Raw genomic sequence first — 19,634 nt, forward strand, 5'->3', positions numbered from 1 at the left:
AGTTGGGATGCTGTTGTCCGTTTGGGAAAAAATTGAGGGGATCATTAGCAAGTACATGTACTGTGATGTTACAGGATTTTTCCTCTGGAGAACCCAGTCTCTTCATCAATCAGTATCACAACCACTAGTGCCTTTTCTTTCAAAAGTATATAGACCCATTCACCGTTGCTGAAAGTAGTAAAAGTTTCACAGTTATCACAATTCAGGGACTAACTCTGTCTTACCTCAACAGTGGAGTATTAGGTAAGTGAATTGTTTATTTATTACATTTTCCCTGCAGTAGTTAAATAGAAACCTTATTTGATTTGTGTGTATTATATAATAATAATAATAAATGTTTATTTTTAAAAATTTTTTAAATTTTAATATTTATATTATGTATTATATTTTATATTATATTTTAATTTTTATTTTATTTTTAAAATTTTTATTATTTTATAATATGTTTCTATTAATATATAATACATTTTATTTTTATTTATATATATGAATATATATTATATACGTAACATATAATATATAACATATGTAACATGTATATTACATAACATATAACACATAACATGTTATATATATGTTATGTATATATCACATATATTATATGTAACATATATGTGTTATATATAATTTATAACATGTTACGTATGTATATAATATATATAACTAAAAATATTTTATTTTATATCTTTTAGGGGTAGTGAAGAAGTGGAAATATGATAGTTTCTCAGTTAAGATGTATTTAGACCATTATAGACAGCTTGTGCAAAGTAACCTGTAATACTCTAGACCTCCCTCCAGTTAAACATTGGTCCACTATATTTACATTCTTAGGTCTTGTTTATTTAAAGAACAACATATGCACTGTGTTTTTCACAAATCCTAATGTCTATGTTATTTACTGCTGTATAATCCGCCATCTTACATCTTAGGTTTTAAACCAGCAAATATTATTTTCTCATTATCTTGTGGACCAGCAATTTGGGCTGGGCTCAGGGAAATGTTTCTTCTTTGGGGCTTACCTGGGCTCACTCATTATTATGCAGTTAGCTATCAGCTTAGCTAAGGAGAAATGGTCTAGGACTAAGTGTCACTCACATGGCTAAGGTTTGCTAGATTAACAGGACACTCTGATTCTCACTTCATGTGGCCTCTTCAGAGGGCCAAACTTAGAAAGATCTATTCCCTCCTTTTCTTCTTTCCTATTTTACCAAATTTTTGACAAGAGAACAAACAACATTTTGTGACCAAGAATATAGCAGTTGCCACACAGGCCAGCAGGAACCCAATCACATCCAAAGAGTGGTACTGGAACTAGGTGAGGTTGTGGGCAGCTGGCTGCAGGTGCTTGGATCCTTTGTGGCACATGACAAACTCAATCCAGAAGACTGCTTGATCCAGGGACTTCACAGGTTGATCACGATGAATCCTTGATAACCACATAGCATTCTGTTTATAACTGGAAGGCAAATACAAAGAAATTAATGAAATTTTGTTAAAGTTAATTTTGTAATACGTGTTCTAAAAATTAAACAATCTAAGATCCATAGAAATTGTTGTTATATGAACTCTGCTCTTTGCATAGGATTTTAACAAGTATAGTGGGGAAATTGAAAAAGAACTATATTATTAACATAATATGGTTAAATTCAGACAGAAAAAATCAGAATATACCTGTTATTAATTTAAGCCTTTTTTTTTTTTTCCCAAGAAGGAAGTTTAGTACTGTATGAACTATCACTTCCAGGAGATTTCCCAGATCAAGTTAGTGAATGACCCAAGATTGTGGGAAAAGATCCACTGAAAGGTTCTTAAGCATGACTGCTAACATTTTCTCATACGATGCATAACACAACCAATGATAATCCTTTAGAAAGCACTAGTACTTTTGAAGGATCATTAATGACTCTTCTCAAAGCACTGAGAAGATCTGCACTTATCATTGTATTGATGTTCACCTCCACAGCTGCTCCTTTGATCTTCATATGGAAGACGTTATTGTGCTGATCAGCAAACATGGGAACTCCCACAATAGGGACTCCATGATAAATAGCTTCATAGATCCCATTTATTCCACCATGAATGAGAAAAGTTTTGGTTTTGTAATGACCTAGTTAGGGGTTATAGTGAGAAGTGGGTGAGGATTTCATTATAATAGGTTAACAGGATTTCAGACAGAAGGGGAAAACCTATGGGATAAGTTATTGAAAGAGGCAGTATTTTCTACAGAAGCTAAGCACATTGCTACTACAGAAAATTGCTATCCCAGGAAAAGGAAGCATTAATTCCTTCTGTGTGGCCTGAATTTTTTTTTAATTTTAGCAAGTATGAATCTATAAAAGTAATGACCACATCTTTAATTGTATCATTCAAAATTGAGGTAAAATGAGAAACACTTAAAAATTGTTAAATATCAATTGAATTTATTAGCTGTTAAACAATTATTCATCTTATCCATCCTCCAACTCTACAACTTTAATTCCCCATGATCTTACCAAGATTATTCTAGGGTATCCAATCATGGAGCTGAGTATTTGTTCCTAATGTGGCCAGTTTATTTTCTTTGTATCTCCATAAAATCTGTAGAAGGCAGTGCATATATTTCACAATTAAAACCACAGGATAATGAAATCTTAAGGTTGTAGAGTTACTTATAAGTTAAGCATCCACCTTGTTTTAGGTGACAGTTGAGAGAAGAGTATATAGGTTTTGGGGAGGGTATGTGTTGTGGGGAGCACTGTGTTTTGTGTAAGACTCATGAATCACAGACCTGTACCCCTGAAAGATATAATACATTATATGTTAATTAAAAAAAAAAAGAGAGTATATAGGTGTAAACACTGAAAGACATAGTGGGACTGTTTACAACCACTTTTTTAAAAGGGCTTGCACTAGTCATCTATTAAGGATACATTTTGTCTGTTATCACTTAAACTTATTTATTATTATTTTTTAAAATTGAATTATAGTTGACACACAATGTTACATTAGTTTTAGATGTATAACATTGTGATTAGACAAGTTTATACCTTATGCTATGCTCACCATAAGTGTAGCTACCATCTGTCAGATTGGTTATCTTTTCCTGCTCCTTTTCTTCCTACCTCCTTTTACTTCTTTTTTCTTTATTTTTATTTTAGGTAAAAATGACATAGTGGGTTTGCTGATATTGCATTGTTCAACAAAGTATCTTGTTTATAATTAGCATTTCAACTGCCTTTTAATTCTAGAAAGCTCTAATTAATTAGAAAGACTATATGAATGTAGACTTCGGCTTTCATGTTCAACTGCAATGGATCAAATCCTAAAACAACCAAAGATGTGGAAGATATTTTTGAGCATGATTCAGCTCTATCTTTGTTATGTCAGTTCTACCTTTTCCTAGTCCTTGGAGTGAATACACTTCAGAACTATTTGGGGAGAAGTCAGCACAGGCCTTAAGATTTCAAATACTAAAACACGAGCAGTATGCTTAATGTTTCATCTCTATTGTATTAAAAACAAATGATTCCAAAAAGATATGTTTCCATAATAATGGCAAGGCTCAGTAGGCAGGGCTCAAGTGTGCCAACACATGTTACTGTAATGTTTACAAATTTTTACTAATATTGCTACCTGTTATGTTACATGTAAAATGAGATTTAATTTTAAATGGAAAGACACCATTAGCCACACTCTCTTTCCAGTTAGTAAATAGCTGCCCAGCAGAATCAAAGGTTATACTTACCTTCTGTGGAATCAGGGCATAGGCTGTGGCAATGAGGTTGGCCTTTTTTTTTGTGAGATTTTGGATAACTGTACCCAGAGGAAAACACCACAATATGATCTTCACTTGAGTTCTGGACAAATTTTTCTATTTCCTGCAGAAAAAAAAATTCTTTGTATTACAAAGATGCAGCATCATAGGGAATAAAATAAAGTTCACTCGCACGTGTAAAATGAAGATTCAAGAGGCGTGGTTAGACTGTATCTTTTGACACCTAGAGCCAACCAGTCGCTCTCTCTCTTTTTGCCATCCAAGTCTCTTTAAGAAGAAGTATGTGTCTAAAACTTATGGCTTAAGTACATAATCATCGATTACTGAATAGCTATGGAACCAAGCCATTATACAAAAGGATAAGGTGATAAGAATACAACACTTTTCATGATTGATGGACACCATTATTCACCAGGTTTAATTTTATTAAAAACTGAGTGATTTGCAAACTTTTAAAAGATATTCCTCAAAAGAAAGCCCTGAAATGGGTCTGAATTGGGCTTCTGAAATTATTATTGTAACAATTTATATTAATAAATTATTACTGTGTTGATCTGCCCTTTTTAAAAAATATGGTTTCCATGGTAACTTTCTTACATTTAGGTATTCCCTTATTAATAGGGCTAAGAAAATATTTATTAGCATTGTGATATATAGTAATGTACTGTAAAAGGAGATAACACATTTAAACTGCCTCTATAATTATAAACTACTTTTAGGGGACAATGATTGTCTGTCATCCTATTTATAAAAGCTCCCACCTCAATAGACATGACTTACATATCCTTAATTTGAGACTCAGCAAAGAACTGATATGTAGTTGCCTCTCTAAATTAAAGCCCTGCCATTTGTAGTTATGCAAGTTGGCCGCTGCAAACTCTGGGGTTGGGCCAGTCACATCTTATTGTATAAGAATAATATCCTTTAGACATGTGTCATGTATTCTCTATGAAAACTTTTGTGGCATCTCTGAAATAACCATGTTCTCAAATTAAAGGCTATTAAGTGATCAGAGAAGAGATGACATCAAAGTTGAGAGTAAACTTGCATTTTCAGCTTTGCTAGTATTAGCAGATAATTTCAGACATCCCAGAAATTATTATTTTAATATTTATATTGATTCATGTCCCCAAATGCATGAAGTTTGAATTAAATTTTATATATGTATCATATGTATATATATATACTAAATTCATTGGATTCTTGATCAGAGGAACCCTCATTGCTTTTTTCTTGTTTTTATTTTTAATTCCAGTTAATTAACATATAGTGTTATATTAGTTTCAGGTATACAATATAGTGATTCAAGAATTCCATACATCACCTGGTGCTCATCATGACAAGTGCATTCCTTAATCCCCATCACCTATTTAACCTATCCCTCCACCCACCTCCCTTCTGGTCACCATCACTTCTCTATAATTAAGAATCTGTTTCTTGGTTTGTCTTGCTCCTTCTTTTTTTCCCCTTTATTCATTTGTTTTGTTTCTTAAATTTCATATATGAGTGAAATCATATGTTATTTGTCTTTCTCTAACTGACTTATTTTGCTTAGCATTATACTCTCTAGCTCCACCCATGTCATTGCAAATTGCAAGATTTCATTCTTTTTATGGCTGAATAATATTCCATTGTATGTATATACCACATCTTTATCCACTCATGAATCAGTGGACACTTGGGCTGCTTCCATATCTTGGTTATTGTAAATAATGCTGCTATAAATATAAGGGTGTGTGTTTCCCTTTGAATTAGTGTTTGTGTCCCCTCATTGTTTTTTAATCTCTGTATCCAGTGTTAACCTCACATAACAACCATAAGCCATGATTGGTACTCATGCTGCACAAACTTCTTATCAGTAGGTAAACTGAGCTTGTAAGGGGATAATTTTCCTCCTCTTCATCATCTTATCTGAGATGATTTTCTGAAATTATGTGACTTTTATTTTGTGTGTGTGTGTGTGTGTGTAAAAGTGGAAATTCAATGATAAATTATTTAGAATGGGAGATTATCTAGAGAGCCAGAGAAATTGTCACCTCTCTTCTGATATCTCTAGTTAGAAATCAGTTCATTATATTAAGTCTTAATAGAGTTTGGTTTGCAGCTGTAACTTGATTGGTAAGAAAAAGGGCATTCATAATCCTGAAATGAAATTTCATCAATATACATTTTACTAGAAATAGAAATCAAGAATTATGGAAACCATTTATCCTACAATCTTCTTAAAAGGATTTGGTTAATATTCTCACAGTACAAGTAAATAAAGATTTTCTTCCTCACTCTTTATAGATAGTTAAATAGTTCCTCTTTTGTTTCTCAATACCATTTCCTTCCAATATCCCTGGTACTCCACATATTTTTCTTGGAAGCCTTAAAAATGTGGTATATAATTTTATTTTTCATTTCAAAAGGAACCCGTTATCAAATTGGTAAAAAAAAATCAATCCAAATTTGGAATTTTTCTCATTTTCATGAACTCTCCTTTATGCTGATGACTCTCAATATTTCCTTTGCTGTTTGCTAAGCTTTAGACCTCTATTACCCAAATGACTTCTAAAAATTCCACATGAAAATCCTACTGAGTAGGATTACTCCTCTAAGTGGTCACAAAATAGAGCTCATTGTATTAATTTTAAACAAATTGTAACTCTATGTGTTTCCTATATCATTAGAAGCCATCACTATCAAATAAATATTCAAAATGGAAATCCAGGAGTCTTCCTTCTTTCCTTACTTTCCCTCAACTGTTGCTTCCTTTCATTCACTAAATACTGTGGAACCTATCCCAAAGTGCCTCATGAAAGCATGCTATCTCTCTACCATTATGATAAGTGCCTGTGTTTATAACTCCATCAGCTTGTTTAGGAAGACTACAGCAGTCTCCTTAGTGATTTTCATGGCTCTAGTTTCCTGTCACTTCAATCCATTATCCACTCTATAGAAATAATATTTTGAGATGTACTTCAATCATGCCATTTTTCAGTCTAATTTCTCAATAGAATGCCTAAAACACCTTTTTGTAACTTAAGAGCCCTCCTGACATGGAAAATGGAAATGGAGTGGCCAACCAAAGATGTTCAGTATCATGTCTTTGTTGCTATGACTGTAATCTTTAAAGGAAGATCAGGAGTCATATCATAAGGAATATAAAAATCTTTCAACATAACAGTCTTACCTTAGGTAAAGGTATGGTGGGCTTGCTGTGAAATTCTCTGACAAATTTAAAATTAAGTAAGTATGGATGAGGAAATTCAAAATCCCAATATGTTTGAATTAGCCAAATTTCAGCTTTCCTCAGAGTCTCCCATAAGTAGTGTGTCTTCCTGGAGAAGATGAAGGATTGGGTGGAAGGATTAGCCTATAAGTTAAATGAGAAAATTGCATCACCAATTTACTGATAAGCTATTAAGGGAAAAATAAGTTTAGGTCTTTTAGAATAATATGGCTTCTAGATGTGAAATGAAAGGGAGCATTAATGCAACAGTATGGAATAAAAGAAAGAGAAAAAGAAAGGAAAACATAGTTATATGTAAGTTTATTTTCACAACAGAAAATAAACCAAGGGCTAGAAGGAGGAAGATGGTGGAGGAGTAGGGGACCCTAGTTTCATCTGGTCCCTGGAATTCAGCTAGATAGCTATCAAGTCATTCTGAACACCTGTGAACTCAACTGGAGATCTAAGAAAAGAATTGTTGCAATTCTACAAATAGAAAAATGACCACTTTTTGCAAGGTAGGAGGTGTGGAGAAGTGAATCCAAGGCAATGTATGTGAAGATAAACCATGGATGGAGGGAGCCTCTGTCAGCTGGCTACCAGAAAGTGGTATAGCAGAGGAGCACAAAATTGGACCTTTTAGAAATCGGCTCTGGTGGAGGACTCCCTGCCTGAAAGGCACTCAGGTGGCAAAGAGGGGCAGAATCCTAGGTGGGACAGTGTGGTCTCAGGATCCCTGGGGTCACAGAAAGAATGGAGGTGCCTGAGTGTGGCAGAGTTCACAGACATCAGAGCAGGGAAGCAGGCTGCAATCAACAACCCCAGGAGTGGGCTTGTAGCTCCATGTTGCCATAAACCATGAACCACGGCATGGTTGGGTGACCACTCTCCAAGCAGGGGCCCAACAAACAGCAGAACCATGGCGAGATCTCCCTCCATCCCCTGGGAGGAGCAGCACAGTTGCAGGCCACAAGAGTCTGCAAAGTTTGGAGACTCGAAACAGGGTTGCGTGCTGGAGATAAAGATGCTTGGTCACAGGCTGGGTGAACACAGAGTGTGAATGGAAACCAAGGAGACAAGCGTGATTAACTGCTTTTCTGTGAGAGCTCACTAGAGAGTGAGGGGCATGAACTTTCAGCTCCCAGACTAGAGTGGGGTGCCTCCATTTTCATCCCCCTCACCTTCTCCAGATCTCCAGAGTAGCTTACATTGAGCCCAGCCCCCTGGCAAGGATGGTGCAGTTCTGCTGGGGGGCAAAGACACCTGAGAATCAGCATAACAGGCCCCTCCCCCAGAAGACCAGTAGGAACTTCCAGCTAATAGCAAGTTTATCAATCACAGAGAACTGCAAAACTCCAGTGCTAGGAGAAATTAGTATATAGAGTTCATGGTTTTTTCTCATGATTCTTTAGTCTTTCAAATATTTTTTTTTCCTTTTCAACTAATTTCTTATTTTTTCAACTCTTTTTAAGTCTTTTTAATTTTCATTTTTACATTTATTTTTAATATATATATTTTTTCATTTTTGGCTTCCTTTCATTGTATTCAATTTTACTTTTGTATATATATAAGTTTCTCTTTACAATTTTGGGATCTAGTTTCTTCTTACAAACAGACCAAAATACATCCAGGATCTAGTGTATTGCTCTATTCTACTCACCTGTTTGATTATATATTCTCTCTCTCTCTTTTTTTTTTTTTGTTTCTGATCTCTTTTGATCTGTTTAGGGTAAATTTTTCCAGGGTTGTTGCTATTTTTGTATTTTGTTCTCTCATTTATCTATTGTCTGGACATAATGACAAGATAGAAGAACTCACCCCCCAAAAAAGAACGTGAGGCAGTACTGACTGCCAGGGACTTAATCAATATGGATTTAAATAAGATGTCGAACTAGAATTCAAAATAATTATTATAAAGATACTAGCTGAGCTTGAGAAAAACATAGAAGACATTTCCGGAGAAATAAAAGATCTAAAATTTAGTCAGGTTGAAATCAAAAAAGGTTATTAATGAGATGCAATAAAAATGGAGGCTCTAGCTGTTAGGATAAATGAGGCAGAAGAGAGACCCAGTGGTATAGAAGACAAAATGAGGAAAATAAAGAAACAGTGATAGGGAGATTAAATAACTACTGGATCATGAAGGAAGAATTTGAGAGACAAATAATACCATAATGCAAAACAATATTAGAATAATTGGGGTCCCAGAGGGAAGAGGAGAGAGAGAGAGGAGCAGAAGGTATATTTGAGCAAATTATAGCTGAGAACTTCCCTAATCTGGGGAAGGAAATGGGAATTCAAGTCCAGGAAGCAGAGAGAACCTCCTCAAAACCAACAAAACTAGATCAACACCTTGACATATTATAGTGAAGCTTGCAAATTTCAGAGACAAAGAGAAAATCCTGAAAGCAGCTCAGGACAAGAGGCCCTTAACCTACAAGGGTAGAAACATAAGGCTGGCAGCAGACCTGTCCACAGAGAATTGTGGCATGATATATTCAGGGTGGTAAATGGGAAAAATATGCAGCCAAGAATACTTTATTCAGCAAGGCTGTCATTCAAAACAGAAAGAGAGATAAAGAGTTTCCCGGACAAACAGAAACTAAAAGAATGTGATCACTAAACAAGCCCCACAAGAAATATTAAAGGGGATTCTTTAAGCAAAGAGAGAGCCCAAAAGTAACATAGGTCAGAAAGGAACAGAGACCATATACAGAAACAGTAACTTTACAGGTAATACAGTGGCACTAAATTCATATCTTTTAATAGTTACTCTGAATGTAAATGGGCTAAATGCTCCAATCAAAAGACACATGGTATCAGATTAGATAAACAAGCAAGACCCATCCATATGCTGTCTAAAAGAGACTAATTTTAGACCTAAAGTCACCTCCAGATTGCAATTGAGGGAGTGGAGAACCATTTATCATGCTGGGGTAGCAATCCTTATAGGAGACAAATTAGATTTTAAACCAAAGAGTGTAATAAGAGATGAAGAAGGACACTATATCATATTAAAGAGTCTATCCAACAAGAAGATCTAGCAATTGTAAATATTTATGCCCCTAAAATGAGAACAGCCAATTAGTTAAATAACAAAATTAAAGAAACATATTGATAATAACACAATAATAGCAGGGTACTTTAACACCCTACTCAGAGCAATGGACAGATCATCTAAGCAGAAGATCAACAAGGAAACAAGGGCTTTGAATGACACACTGGACCAGATGAACTTCACAGATATATTCAGAGAATTCCATCCTAAAGCAACAGAATACACATTCTTCTCAAGTGCATATGGAACTTTCTCCAGAATAGATCACATACTGGGTCACAAATCAGATCTCAACAGGTACCAAACGATTGAGATTATTCCCTGTATATTTTCAGACCACAGTGCTTTAAAACTTGAACTCAATAACAAGAGGAAATTTGGAAGGAATACAAATACATGATGGTTAAAGAGCATTCTAATAAAGAATGAATGGTTCAACCAGGAAATAGAAATATAAACCAAAAGAACAGTAGAACAGATCAATGAAACTAGAAGCTGGTTCTTTGAGAGAGTTAATAAGATCAATAAACCCCTAGCCAGACTTATCAAAAAGAAGAGAAAGGACCCAAATAAATAAAATCATGAATGAAAGAGGAGAGATCACAACCAACAACAAGGAGATACAAACAATTATAAGAACATATTATAAGCAACTATATGCCAACAAATTAGGCAATCTGGAAGAAATGGATGCATTCCTAGAAACATATAAACTACGAAAACTGAAAGAGGAAGAAATAGAAAACCTGAACAGACCCATAACCAGCAAGGAAATTAAAGCAGTAATCAAAAATCTCCCAGCAAACAAGAGCCCAGGGCCGGATGGCTTCCCAGGGGAATTCTACCAAACATTTAAAGAACTAATACCTAGTCTTCTAAAGCTGTTTCAAAAAATAGAAATGGAAGGAAAACATCCCAAAACATCTTTCTGTGAGGCCAGCATTACCTTGATCCCAAAACCAGACAAAGTCCCCACCAAAACGAGAATTATAGACCAATTTCCCTGATGAACATGGATGCCAAAATTCTCACCAAGATACTAGTCAATAGGATCCAACAGTACATTAAAAGGATTATTCCCCACGACCAAGTGGGATTTATTCCTGGGCAAGTAAGTGTGGTTCAACATCCACCAAAAAAAAAAAAAAAAAAAATGCAGAAAAAGCATTTGACAAAGTACAGCATCCTTTCTTGATTAAAACTCTCCACAGTGTAGGGATAGAAAGAACATACCTCAATATAATAAAAGCCATATACAAAAAACGCACAGAGAATATCATTCTCAAAGGGGGGAAAAACAGAGAGCTTTTCCTCTAAGGTCAGGAACACAACAGGGATGCCCACTCTTACCACCTTTGTTCAACATAGTACTAGAAGTCCTAGCCTCAGCAATCAGACAACAAAAGAAATAAAAGGCATTCAAATTTGCAAAGAAATCAAACTCTTACTCTTCGTAGATGACATGATACTTTATGTGGAAAACCCAAAAGGCCCCACCCCCCAAATTTCTACAACTCATATAGAAATTCAGCAAAGTGACAGGATATAAAATCAATGCACAGAAATAAGTTGCATTTCTATACACTAACAATGAGACAGAAAAAAAAGAAATTAAAGAGTCCCACTTACAACTGCACCCAAAACCATAAGATACCTAGGAATAAACCTAACCAAAAAGGCAAAGGGTCTGTGCTCTGAAAACCATAGAACACTCATGAAAACAAATGAGGAAGACACAAAAAAATTGAAAAACATTCCATGCTCATGGATTAGAAGAACAAATGTTGTTAAAATGCCTATGCTACCTAGAGCAATCTACACATTCAATGCAATCCCTATCAAAATACCATCAACTTTTTTCACAGAGCTGGAACAAACAATCCTAAAATTTATATGGAATCAGAAAAGACCCAGAATAGCCAAAGGAATGTTGAAAACGAAAACTAAAGCTGGAGGCCTCACAATTCTGGACTTCAAGCTCTATTACAAAGATGTAATTATCAAGACAGTATAGTACTGGCACAAAAACAAACACATAGAATCAATGGAATAGAATAGAAAACCCAGAAATGGACCGTCAACTCTATGGTCTTTGACAAAGCAGGAAGGACTATCCAAAGGAAAAAGAACAGTCTATTCAATAAATGGTGCTGGGAAAATTGGACAGCTACTTGCAGAAGAATGAAACTGGACCACTTTCCTACACCATACACAAAAATAAATTCAAAATGAATGAAAGACCTATGTGTGAGACAGGAATCCATCAATCTCATAGAGGAAAACAAAGGCAGGAATCTCTGTGGCCTCGGCCGCAGCAACTCCGGCCACAGCAACTTCTTGCTACACACGTCTCCAAAGGCAAGGGAAACAAAGCAAAAATGAACTTTTGGGACTTCATCAAGATAAAAGCTTTTGCACAGCAAAGGAAACAGTCAACAAAACCAAAAGACAACTGACAGAATGGGAGAACATAGTTACAAATGTCTTATCAGATAAAACGCTAGTACCCAAATCTATAAAGAACTTATCAATCTCAACACCCAAAAACAATCCAATCAAGAAATGGGCAAAAGACATGAACAGACATTTCTGCAAAGGCATACAAATGGTCAACAGACACATAAAAAAATGCTCAACATCCCTTGGCATCAGGGAAATACAAATCAAAACCACAATGAAATACCACCTCACACCAGAATGGCTAAAATTAACAAGACAGGGGTCAACAAATGTTGGAGAGGATGTGGAGAAAGGGAACCCTCTTACACTGTTGGTGGGAATGCAAGCTGGTGCAGTTACTCTGGAAAACAGTATGGAGGTTTCTCAAGAAGTTAAAAATAGAGCTACCCTACGACCCAGCAATTGCACTACTAGGTATTTACCCCAAAGATACAAATGTAGTGATTCAAAGGGGTACCTGCACCCCAATGTTTATAGCAGCAATGTCCACAAAGCCAAACTATGGAAAGTGTCCAGATGTCCATCGACAGATGAATGGATAAAGAAGATACAGTATATATATATATATATATATATATATATATATATATACATACAGTGGAATATTACGCAGCCACCAAAAAATGAAATCTTGCCATTTGCAACGACGTGGATGGAACTAGAGGGTATTATGCTAAACGAAATAAGTCAATCAGAGAAAGAAAACTATCACATGATCTCACTCATATGTGGAATTTAAGAAACAAAACAGAGGAGCATAAGGGAAGGGAGGGGAAAATAAAACAAGATGAAATCAGAGAAGGAGACACAACATAGGAGACTCTTAACCCTAGGAAACAAACTGGGGGTTGCTGGAAGGGAGGGTGTGGGGGGGTGGGGTAACTGGGTGATGAGCATTAAGGAGGGCACATGATATAATGAATAGTGGGTGTTAGATATAACTGATGAATCACTGAACTCTACCTTTACAACTAATAATACACTATATGTTAATTAATGAATTTAAATAAAATAAAATTAAATTTAAAAAAGGAAATAAACCTGGGACACCTGGGTGGCTCAGTTGGTTAAGCATCTGCCTTTGGCTCAGGTCATGATCCCAGGGTCCTGGGGTCGAGCCCTGCATCGGGCTCCCCCCACTCAATGGGGAGTCTGTTTCTCCCTCTCCCTCTGCATGCTGCTCTGCCTACTTGTGCTCTCTCACTCTCTCTGACAAATTAATAAATAAATCTTTAAAAAAGGAAATAAACCAAAGATTTAACTACATCTCCAAACTATAAATAATTTACCACTTATTTTTTGCTCCAATTGAATAGTAGACAATAGATAAACTCTGTAATATCTATACCAAGTCAGTTGTCAATGGTTTCTAGTTTCCTAGTCAGGTATTTGTTCATGCCCGACTGTCTGTTATAATTTAGGATCACTCATGTTGTAAGATCCCATCAGTATCAGCTCACCTTATCCTTCTGAGTTATATCTCATCACTTCAGTTGATGGGTCACTATTTTATTAGTGAGAACTTCCTGAGTAATGCAAATTCATGATAACCCTCCTTTTAGAATATGAGGTAAACAGGTACTTGCTGCAATTATCATACACTTTGTTGTTGCCTTTTGCTGATGTGCTTTGAAGGGAACACATTTTGGGTATTACTTTTAGGATTTTTATGCATAAGAATGACTAATTGCAAATAACCAAGTCAATCATTTCTATTTACCAAAAAATATGTTTTGTAACTGAGAGAAAGAGACTGAGACAAGAATACTTTCCACTTCAGGAGTCTAATCACAGTTGGTGGTGATATAACAGCCAGGGAGAAAAGCTTCATTTTAGAGTCATCCCTTTTTAATGTTTGAAATTATGTCCAAGGTCCACAGTCCAATGCCAATAATTTGATAGTAAAGTTTTGTCCAAATACATTTTGTTTGCAGTTGCCAGAAATTAGATCAGAACTCCATTTCTTAGCTTCTGAATTAGTGTTTTTGCCCTTTAGATGTCTACTTCCTTGTGAATCAAATTCTGCCTTAATTATGAACCCCTAGGTAATTATTTTCTATTAATCATTCTCTTGTTTCACTTAATCTCTCCCCACCCCACCTCCAACCAGATGAGTTAGTTTACATGACCTTAGGCTTCATTTTAGAAAGATAGTACTTACAGCAGTTAGGAAAATTCTATATTTAAAGCAATGGTTCACAATAACTAGTAGAGAGAGGATGAAAAGAAAGAATGAAAGTGAATTTAAGTATAAAAAAGCCTGTAAATGATTTTGTAACTCTCATTCAAAATGTTAAACATAAGGAAATACAGACATGAATCAGTGAAATAAAATTGACCAATATGCCTTTTCCTTTAGTTATATTACTCACATATAGTTGAGTTATAATCATGGTAGATAATTCTATAAAACATATATAATTAAGTTTTTATTAAATTTTAGCTACCAATTATATATTATTATCAAATGAATCTATTATTTTAAGCTACCCAGAGAGCCAAGTAAGATAGTTCTTAATTTTAAAGAATTCTTGGGGATTGCCTGAAGCATGCCCAGTATACACTTTTGCTTAATAGATAATGCCCTTTCCCCCCCACTTCTTTGATAATACTTCTGTCCTCTTGTTATCAACTTGAGTCCTTCCAGAGGTCTTTACTCATAATCCTATTTTACCAAAGTGTGGCAGTGACCTATTTATAGTTCTATTTCTTTAATTTACCTCTGAAGGTAGACTTGAGGCCAACATTCTTACTTTTTTTTTTTTTTTACCTAAATCTATATAGAGCCTAGCATGTGGTATGTATCTGCAATGTGTACTGATTATTAAATTAATTAATTATAGAAAATCATGCATTTAAATTCAAGTCATGTCCAAATCTAAGGATTTTCGAAGTGAGCTCCTTTGGACATTAGTTCTTTGAAACAATTAGATATTTAGTGAATTAGATAATATTTTCTAATATGAACCTCTGTTTGTTAGTTCATATCTGTGCATACTACTCAAAGATAGTTGAAGTGGAAGCCTGTCTGAGTTGAATGATTCAAATCATACTTGAGTTTATGAAAATTGCAGAGAAAAAGCATTTTTAGCAGAAAAGGCAGAGAAATGAAAACAGGTAGAATAAATGTATTTCAGTGAAGTAAAAAAAAATTACTCTCTTTTACTGCTAAGAAACAAAGTTTTTTAATTTTCTAGTTACTTTTTCAGGTTTTTCTGTGTGGCACTCCCTCCAAGAAGTATAAAGCATTCTAGGAAACTTTTCAATGACCAGACATGATAAAACTTTCCAAATAGGATTTTCTGAAATTTCATCTACAATTTATGAGAGGGACAAAAATGGTGAGCATTTGGTTCCAATAGGAATGGTACAAGATTTGGTATAATCATCCCCATCTATCAACAACTTTTGGAGCAAATTCAGGCAAATTACATTTCTTTGTTAATTTTGTTGTTAATGTTGACATATTTCAGTTTATTACTGGTGTCAGTAAGTAGGTTATCTTACTCTTAGAATAAATATTATACTATTTTTGCCAAGAATATCTACAATTTCCTCCAATATGAAAACTCCTGGTATTGGACTTATATGTCATATCCAAATATGATGAACAATCCATTTTTCAGAGGATTAAAGATCTTGTGTGTTTTGTTTTGCTTTGGGTGTGAATTTAACAAGTATGAAGGTATCTTATGGGAAATGATTTGATAACTGTAAAGAGTAACCATAGCAAGAGATTTCTTGTCTCCATTCCCACTTAGTTTTTGATAACCAGATCATTGCTATCACTTGTAGAGTTAAAATGAAAGATAGGTGTTTTAAAATGTATTTCTTTCAATGACCTAGATTTCACTTAAATCTTTCTAAATTTCTTGTGATAACAGGTTTAAAATGCAAAGCAGAATCTTTTAGCTAATGCCTCACTTCAAACTGTTCCCAAAAATGAATGTCATAATCCTGGATCCAGAAGTCAAAGAAAACAGAAAGCATTGTATTTCTCACTCTTTCCAGAAAGGTCATTCTGCCTGTTAGTCCTGTCATGTGACTAACATAGGAAAGTAGAGCTGGAAGTTTTCCGCAATGTTTCTCCTTCATGCTTCCTACAGAGACTCTTAAAGTGATCACAAAAGGGACTGCAAGCAGTTCAGCCACCAGCTCTCCACAGGCCATCAAAGGATCTATAAGCATTGCATTGTAGTCTGTTTCCTGAAGTGTGATTGTAGATTATACTCTCACATAGGACTTTGATTGTCTCTGTCATAAAGAAATCTCTCAGTTTTATTGTTGACTGCCAAGATGTTTACTTTGGCAAGACTTTAAAAGCTAGGTTTATAAATTTATTATTTGAATTCTCAAATAATGTTTTGATATCTGGTGAATGGATTCCCTTGAAGTTCAGGAGGGAAGTCTTCTTGTAGTCAATGAGGTGAGTTTATGAAGGAGTCAACACTGCTACCTCATGGCTTCTCTCTGTGAGTTTGTCCAGAATGATCTTTACATTAAGCCAGTGTCTCATGTCACAAGACCACCACCAGAATCTTCCCACAGAATTCACAACCAGAGCAGAAGAACTGCAGCAGCAGAGTTGCCATGGCCCACTTCTCAGACATCATGACAGCAGCGCCCTCACACACTGCTCTGCACTGGTCACAGTGTGTTGCTGCTGAATGCAGAGATAAAATGGCAGTTCAGACACAGAACAAGTTAAAAATTAATTTTAAAGGAAAAAGTTTATTCATTGCGTGCAAGTTTTATGTTTATTGAGAGAATAAAACAGGCAAAAATACCTGGGAAAAATTATTCCAAACTTTTAGAACTTAAAATACATGAAATAGAGATACATTTATTCTCTGGATTGGCAATGAGAGAAACAACAAATAAGGACACCCTAAAATTAATATTTCACACATAGAAACACACACACACTAACACCCATTCCAGACTATGTTCAAAGGTGCCAGGTGGTTTAGGCAAATATATTCCACATTTTTCTCCCAATGTGGAATTGCAACTAGTTTGCTTAAATATGTTTGGATACCTAGGGAAATATTTTGATAAGAGTCATATAAATAGTTCAGAGTATTCAGAATTCCAGAGGAAGAACACAGTTATTCCTATTTGGAACAATTAGGAATAACTTTAGTAAGGCAGATAGCACATGGGGTGAGATGAAAGCTCTGGTAGGATGTAGGCAGAGTGCGGCAAAAAGGCAGATCTCACAATAAATAGAAAGATGGGAGCAGTTCACCGATATCGGAAAGTATTCCAGTGGATTTGGAGCTCAGACAAAGCCATGGGCAGTAGGTTATAGAAGAAAATTGGATTGAAATAGCAGACATTTAGTCTCGAATGATATACAATGACTTTAGATTTTAACTTATAGGCAAAAATTATTTACTCAGGTTTTAAAGAAAATCAGTCACAAGATCAAATTTTTCCTTTAGCAAACAGTTCTGGCAGCTAAACATAAATTGGCATACAAAGATAAGAGTTTAAAAGAAGAGAAATGATTAAAAATGTGGATTAATAACTTAAACATAGAATCATAATAGCCTGAAACATGGGCAGATAATGGTAAATGTCAGAAACACAGTTGAAATTTATATGTATTGATTAGATCTGTGGCTAGAAAAAATGTATTAGAGCAAAGATAATATGGTTTTGTAAAAATATGTGAAGAAATGTGATTTCTGCCTCAATAACCAAAAGGCTGATAATATAATTATGTAAAGTATAATACACAAAACTCACAGCAGGTCTAAGAATTATGATCTATTTGAGATTTTTTTCTTACGGTGATTGATTTAATAAGACAACTCTATGGAAATGTTCATATGCCCCTTAGATATTCAGATTTAGGTAGATGATAATTTTCCAAGATATGAAGTGGGTAATCTTTCATCTACTCATCTATCTATCCCTTTATGTTAATAACTAATGTACATTAATGTAAATTCTTTTTCCTTAACACACTCAATAGACAATTTCTACCCCTACTAAATGAAAGCTTTTCCAGAAGTTATGATGGGTACTCAAACTGCACAAGCTTTCATATTAATAGATGAATTTGGGAAAAGGGGAAGAGTATAATTTTTCCCATCTTGCATCATTGAGATGGCTTTGTGAAGAATCATGAATCATAGTGTGGTATGTGCATGTGCATGTGAATGTCTGTGTATTTATGTGTGAAAAATGGAGGTAGAAGGAAAAATATAATATTATAGAATGGGAGATTATTTAGAGAGCCATGAAAAATGTCATATCTCATTTTTTATGTCTAATAAATATTGATTCATTATTCCTACAATAGCAAATCTCAGTAGAGGTTGGACTGAAATTATAACTTGACCGGGTGGGGGAAAAGAAGATATTCAGAATCTTGAAATAAAATTTCAAATATCAATACACATTTTGCCATTAACAAAAATCAAGAGCCCTCCTTGGAACACTATTTACCTTGCAATCTTCTCAAAGAGATTTTACTCATATTCTACAACCCAAGCAAAAGATAGCCCCTCTCCATGGTCCCTATTATTAGCTGAATACAGTATTGTTACCCTATTTCATTACTATCTTTTCTTTCTCAATACTGTTTCTTTCCAAAATCCCTAACACTCCACATATCTCTTTTGAAGACTTGGAATGTGTTGTACAATTTTCTTTTTTACTTAAAAAAAAAAAATCTACCATCTCATTGATAAAGAACCAACCAATGTTTAGGTCTCTCATTTCTATAAAGTCTCCTTTATGCTGTAACCCCCAACCTATTTCTTTTGCTATTTTCTGAGGTTGAGACCTTGTGTTATCCAAATGACTTCTAAGAATCTCTACCTAAATATCATTTTGGCTCTTTAAAATGAATAAATTCAAAAGAGAACACAGCATATTAATCTCAAAGAAGTTGTTCCTCCCAGTTGTTTATTATTTCTGTAAAAGCCAACTCTGTTCAAATACACTCACAAGGTAGAAATCCCAGAATCCACCTTAATTCCTTCTCTTCGCTGGACACATTCCTTTCACTGAACTTTCTCTATGAAAACAAAATCTGGTAGGAGCTCTTAAAAGGCATATATTCTAATTTCTGTTGTTGATAAATGAACAAAAATAGCCATGTTAATAGTAGACAAATACAGAAAGACATAATGGTC

General features: G+C 34.8%; 1 pseudogene; it reads right to left on the reverse strand.

The window, feature by feature from the left end:
* Positions 1-1,176: 1,176 nt before the first annotated feature.
* LOC116629195 lies at positions 1,177-17,099 on the reverse strand (annotated as a pseudogene).
* Positions 17,100-19,634: the final 2,535 nt, after the last annotated feature.

Source organism: Phoca vitulina, unplaced genomic scaffold (genome assembly GCF_004348235.1).
Source record: "Phoca vitulina isolate PV1807 unplaced genomic scaffold, GSC_HSeal_1.0 scaffold3, whole genome shotgun sequence".
NCBI lineage: Eukaryota > Metazoa > Chordata > Mammalia > Carnivora > Phocidae > Phoca > Phoca vitulina.